Source organism: Dermacentor albipictus, chromosome 1 (genome assembly GCF_038994185.2).
Source record: "Dermacentor albipictus isolate Rhodes 1998 colony chromosome 1, USDA_Dalb.pri_finalv2, whole genome shotgun sequence".
In the NCBI taxonomy this organism is placed as follows: Eukaryota; Metazoa; Arthropoda; class Arachnida; order Ixodida; family Ixodidae; genus Dermacentor; species Dermacentor albipictus.
The window spans coordinates 202,228,846-202,235,580 of NC_091821.1; the positions used below are offsets into that span (position 1 = coordinate 202,228,846).

Consider the following 6,735-nt stretch of genomic DNA (forward strand, 5'->3'; position numbering starts at 1 on the left):
AGAGCAATCGCATCACAGCTGTGGAGTTCCTTGTCGAAGCCCAAGTAACGATGATAATTTTCTTCATTTATCTTTCTTGCCGAGGTGTTCCAGTGTTATGTTGCAGAAGCAGCCGGATTCCGAGTTCATAACTGCGTCATCATGGTCGTCACCATCATCAGCATATTTTTTACGTCCACTGCAGCACGAAGGCCTCTCCCAGCAATCTCCAATTCCATCACACCCCCTAATTCTCAGCCGTCCTCGGCTGCGCTTCCCTTCTCTTAGCATCCATTCTGCAACTCTAATAGCCCACCGGTTACCTACCCTACGCACTACATGGCCTGCCCACCTTAATTTTTTTCGTCTTTGTGCCAATTCGAATGTCGGCTACCCCCGTTTCCTCTCTTATAGACCCCGCTGTCTTTCTTTTTCTTAACGTTACACCTAACATTTTTCATTCCGTCGTTTGTTGCGCCGTCCCTTAAACCTTGCTAACCTCCAAGGTTCTACCCTCTGTGTTAGTACGGGTAGAATGCAATACTTGTGCACTTTTGTTTTCAAGGATAACGATAAGTTGCCGGTCATGATTTGCTAGTGGTTGCCGTATGCACTCCAACCCGTCTTTATTGTTCTGAATAGTTGCTTCTCATGATCATAACTGCATATAGGGCCTTAAAATGATCAGTTCTATCGGGTTCACCCTAGAACAAACACAAAGGGGAGAGCGCTTAGAAAGGGGAAGGTGACCGCAGTGAAGTTTCGGACGCGCGGTATCCGTATGCGCGCTTATACCTCCTTTCTCCCCCCCCCCCCCCCACCTTTTTTTTTGCGTGTGAGGCACCACCTGGGAGTGGCCACTGCAAATATATGGACTGCAAGGCTGCTAGCGAGATCTCATGCCTATAATAGGGAGGCGTTGCTACAATGTGGGCAGAGGTACTATATCTACAGTTTTAGAGAAATTGTATGCCGCTGCCGGCTGCGCAGCATACCGCTCTTCTTGACGTGGCGAGCATATAGCGTAATGAATATAGCCCCAAACTGGCAGTACTTGGGGTTATATATTAGTAGAGTACCAAGAATACATAAAAGAAAGGAACGTCAGTCACTTAGAAGGTGTCAAGAGGAAACACTTTTTCACGAGGATATACACTTCTAAACAAATAGGGTTTGATGTTCTTCCCTCCTAAGCTGACGCGTTCACGTTCTGAACTTTCTGTTTTCATGCCCTTGCAACAGTGACCTTCTCAAGAATATTTATTCCATGCCTCTTTGTGAAATTAAGCATGGCTAAATATTTTTCCGTGGTGTTATGTAAGTACTGATGAGGATTTTTAATTAACTTTTTTCCATGGTTAATTTTTTCTTCTCAACTGAACGTCTATTCCTTCCCTTGTCCCGGAAACTACGCTCAATAGCCTTAAGCAATCATGCCCTGCCGGTTTGAAAACTTCAGTTTTCAGGAAAGCACCCATATACTGCCTCGATGTAAGCAATTACGAGCGAATAAATACGTGGAGTTAGTAGCTTCGAGAACTTGGCTAGATACAGCATCGTGGCTTGTTGCTCGAATTCAAGTGACGTCCTAGAGCGCCTGGGGAATTCTTGCCTGCAAGTCTACAATACAGACGTCGTGCTAAGCGTGTGCCTCTTTTACCCGGTGGCTGGGCTTTAACATGCTAAAGCAACACAGCTGGGATTATCGACAGACGACGTAGTGGAGGGCTCAGGAATGTTTTAGACTACCCTGTGTTCGTTTACGTGCACCCCGAGCTCTGCACATGAGCGTTTTTGCATGTCATCCACACCTGAATCCTCTTTGATGCGATCTCGCCTGGAGCTCAGAACAACCGACGGTCGTCGCGTCCACCTAAGCACGAGTTGTGCGCTCGCTAGAGAAACGACACACGAGCGCTGGGAAGATTATAGCGACCAGCTTGAACGCCCTTCGAGCAGGCGAGGCGAGAGATGTGGGCGGCTCCAAAAGGCCCTCTTTTCGGGCTCCGTGCGAGCACAAAACAGGACAGGAAGAGTCATGTGAGAGCTTGTCAAGAGGTGCCATCAATCAGGGGGAGGCAGCAGCTATTCTTCAACCGCCGAACAAGTAGATCAGGAAAATAAAGAAACGAATAAGAACTCGCAAAAAGAGCCGGCTTAAGCCTCGTGGGCGCTACGCGGTTCGACCTGGCATTTCTGCGGGGAAACCCATTCCTGGCGGACGTGTCTCCTTTTCTTCCTTTGATCGGCCGGCTAATAAATCATAATGATGGCGCAGTTTAGCTTCGGTTCCCCAAAAGCGACGGGATCCCGGAGTGGTCAAAGGGCTCATTCCAAGCCCGCTTGTACCGCCCGCCCCTGTTCGGAGGGGAGAGCGCGGCGCGAAATGCGTCTCTGTCGATCGGAGCGGTCCCTCACTGTGCGGCGAGATCCCTCTACAGCCACGTACTGCCATTCACTGTTGTCGATGGGCCAGGTTCTGCCTCTCCTGCCCCTCTTGGTGCTCGCACCATCATGCTAGTTTCTGAGCACCTCAATGCGTAGGTGCGTGAGTGCGTCGCGGCTGAGGTGCCGACGCTAACGACTTCCGAGGCTATACTCGTGCGCTTGGTGTAATATGTGCGCTTACGTTGTGCAGGAGGCAGGGTCTGCATGGCGCTCGTCTCTTCACGCTGCTCGGTACGAGGGAGAGAAGAGAAAGAAAGGAGAGGAAAGGTAGGGAGGTCAATCAGATGAGCGTCCGGATTGCTACCCTACACTGGGGATAAGGGAAATGGGGAAAGGAAAGGGTGAGAGAGGCAAACTGATCTACGTTATGAAAGCAACGGACTTCGAAATAATTTGTTCGTACCATATATATATATATATATATATATATATATATATATATATATATATATATATATATATATATATATATATATATTTATATGTACGTAGTCATATCATATCATAAGAAGCCAACAAACACTGACACCCAGGACAACATAGGGGAAATTACTTGGGCTTAATAAATGAAATAAAGAACCGGTAAATTAATGTAAATTAAACTGGATGAAAACACAACTTGCCGCAGGTGGGAACCGAACCCACAACCTTCGCATTTCGCGTGCGATGCTCTACCAATTGAGCTACCGCGGCGCCGTTTTCCCATCCACTTTCTTGCGTATTTATGTGTCCTAGTAGAAGCCTGGGAGTGTTAGCCAGTGCCACCACTCACAGACCTTGGCGGCGGACGTGGAACGTCTTTTTTGTCGCAGGCGTCACGAGAACGTGATCTTTTAGTGTGAAGGCAACTGGTCAATAAACCCACATTCATTCTGGTCATGTGGGTTTATTGACACATAAATACCCAAGAAAGTGGATGGGAAAACAGCGCCGCGGTAGCTCAATTGGTAGAGCATCGCACGCGAAATGCGAAGGTTGTAGGTTCGGTTCCCACCTGCGGCAAGTTGTTTTTTCATGCATTTTAATTCCCATTAATTTATCGTTTCTTTATTTCATTTACTAAGCACGAGTAATTTCCCCTATGTTGTCCTTGGTGTCAGTGTTTGTTGGCTTGTTATCATATGAATATATATATATATATATATATATATATATATATATATATATATATATATATATATATATATATATATATATATATATATATATATATATAGTGAACGACAAGAAGGGAATCAATGGGCCCGGTTTTTCGTAGGTCACAATCAGATAAAGCCCACCGACAATGACAACGACGAAAGCATACGGGGAGTTACTTCTTTATTTAATTGAAATTACGGAGTTATAAATAACAGAAAATGAAAGTAGACGAAAAAACGACTGGCCGGTGGTGGCATACGAACCGACATCTTCGCGCGTGCGATGCGCTTACCAACTGAGCTACCGCGGCGCTGTTCTCCCGGCCACTTTCCTCGGTATTTATTTATGTGTACTACAGTTCCCCCTGGGAGTGTCAGCAAAGTACACAGAGAGAGAGAGAGACGGACACAACCGACACAGTTGAGACGCTTCGCGTCGGTGCAGACCGGCCGGAGGTCTGAGTTGCAGTGACGGGTTTAGCAAAGCCGAGGGTTCGTATATATATATATATATATATATATATATATATATATATATATATATATATATATATATATATATATATATATATATATATATATATATATATATATATATATATATATATATATATATATATACATACGCCTACGAATTCATTCTGGAGCAAAGCCCAAGGGCAAAAGAAATTTGATGAAGCACAAGTTTAAAGTGTTTGTGTTTCGTCTTTCTTACGCACTGCGTAAATTTGCATGGTGTCACAGGGGGAGAGAGGTCACGCCAAAGCGGCCAGTAATGAACCTTGTGCACCCGCGCAGGCAATATTGCCGCGAAGGCAGTTTCTTGTGGCTCAGTTAGGTGTACAGTTTCCTGATTGAACAAATGTTTTATTTTCCAAGCGCTATAGCTCTTTGCACTAATATGAGGACTGAGAAGGGAAATACATTGGGCTCGAAGCGGAAGGTGCGCTGCGGGGAGCAGGTACCCTGCAGCCAGTGTGTAACACAAGGAATTCCCCGGCAAAACAAGGAGAGACTGAAGGGCTACGCAATGGTTCTCTAGGCTGTCAACCGGTTGGATCCACACCTCGCAGCTCGGTACCTTTTCCTCGGGCCGCTTCTCCCCGCTGCTTCGTGTGCCGGACAGTCCCACATCAGGTGGGTCGTATGGGTTGCTTGCAGTCGAGGCATGCAGGTATGGCCGCAGCTGGGGGCGCCATGTATGTCATCGTCAGTTGCCGCCCACTTTCATGATTTGCCTCGGCCCTACGTCTCGCGCAAGGGCACCGCTTTTATATTGTTGGTTTGGCGTAAAAGCAAACGCAGGCTTCATCAGGGGACAAAGAAAAGCACTTGTCCGGCACGGAGTTCAGGTACAATAAAAGACATTCGGGAATTAAGGATCCCTTTTAATGAGCTAGTGAGTCAAGTATATTTCAGTAAAACAGGGCCATTGGAACTTACGCTCTCTCACCCCAGTGTTCCTTCCGAGTTCCCATCCCCCTTGCCCACTTCTCGTTCACGTAATGCTGTCTTTCTTATTATTATTTTCAACCGCGGGATAGTTCAGGTGCTACCTAGCCAGCACCTGAACTACCCCGCGGTCGAAAATTACGCTGCCTGCTGCCAGAGCCATTTATTTTCTATACAGATCTACTAGTTTCCTTTCCAGATTTTCTTTTTGAACTTGTGCGAACAAATAGTGAATAAATAAATAAATAAATAAATAAATAAATAAATAAATAAATAAATATGGTGCCCGGGTACCTTTAAACAAGGTGCTATAGTGCTGAATGCTCATGTGTGTGGCAATATTGCACAAAACCAGTGATCCAATCTCCTTTCCCAGAAATACTTGCTACCTTCTAAGTGGCTATGCTGTCCTTTACTGATGAGCTCAAAGTTGTAGGTCCCAGTTCCAACTGTGACAGCTGCACTGAATGAGGGGTGTAATTAATGAGAGAAAAGGAAATAAAAAAGAAAGCGTGAGAGAGAAAACATTCTTTAATAACTAGTAATTAATGAAATGATGAAGTAATATTCATAATTTAATCAATTATGAACGAACAATAAATAATTTATTGTTAATAATTTATTAAATTATTAGATAAAATGCAGTAGTGTGACGACATTTACGCGCAGTTTGTGGACTGACGGGTGATTAAAAACAATAATCACTGAACTTCTATTGCGACGTCTTCATTTCGGTGCACTGGTGCAGCTTTGGTACTTAACAGTCAATAACATTCTCCGATATGACCATTGCTTCATTATTATTATTTCAGCAACCCGCTGAAGATTGAAGTCATTGGTCGCGTGGATGTGTGCGTGTTGTTGGAAATGTCTGCCGCGTGCCATAGTGCCGCCACGGAGGCAAGAAAAAGAAAAGTCATGAAAGAGGGGAACCTTTGCTCTTGTTGCTTTCATTTCCCGTTATTAATGTTGTGCTGACACCACTCATCCCTCCTAAGTTAACGCATACACCTATTTGCATTGTGTACGCAGACGATACATCTAGCTAGATCGTGTGCTTGAACAACGTTCATGACAAGCGCTATTCACCAAACACTGGACAAATAAGAGAGTCGCTTATCTGTTTCTCTTTACTTTTTTCTTTCTTTCTTTTTTCGAATCACGCTTATTGCGCTTACCATTGATGTAGTCTGGCTGTACTACTAATATCCGTTGCAGGCGATGAGGTTAAAACATCGATCGGTTGTTGTCAAATGGAGCGAGGAATGTCGAATGCATCGTGTGCCTCACACGAGGCACACGATGCATCGCTTTCTTGGGCGCAATTCTTAAACTTGCAACGACCAAGGGCCGCTTTCAGAGGTGTGGAAGTCTCATCGGAGGGGCTGTCGCAACTTATGAGTCCTAGTTCGCCACACCCGTTGCTCACCTCGTCCTTACCCCAGACTCTGTCAAAAGAAGTAGTGAGCAGCCGAAGTTCAGCGCACCCCATGCACGGCTGGTCAACACTGGCGCCGAATTCGCGGAGGACGAAGCGCGGCTGCGAGGGCGCCCCGTTGGACCCGTGGCCACGGCGCCGATGCGAGAACAGCCCTCAGCGGCGGCCAGCCCCGCCCGTGGGAGTCCAGGCCGCAGGTTCCGCACGTCCACACATCCTCGGGGCGGAAGCCGCAGCGGCGGCCGGCTGTTGTCGGTAACCCCCTTCTGATGGATGAGT

At 46.1% G+C, this 6,735-nt stretch overlaps 1 non-coding gene across 1 annotated transcript; it reads right to left on the reverse strand.

Annotated features, from left to right (window-relative positions):
- Positions 1–3,047: 3,047 nt before the first annotated feature.
- On the reverse strand, positions 3,048–3,120 carry TRNAS-CGA (transfer RNA serine (anticodon CGA)). The gene has a single exon. It is a non-coding gene; the product is annotated as a tRNA-Ser (tRNA).
- Between the last annotated feature and the right edge of the window lie 3,615 nt (positions 3,121–6,735).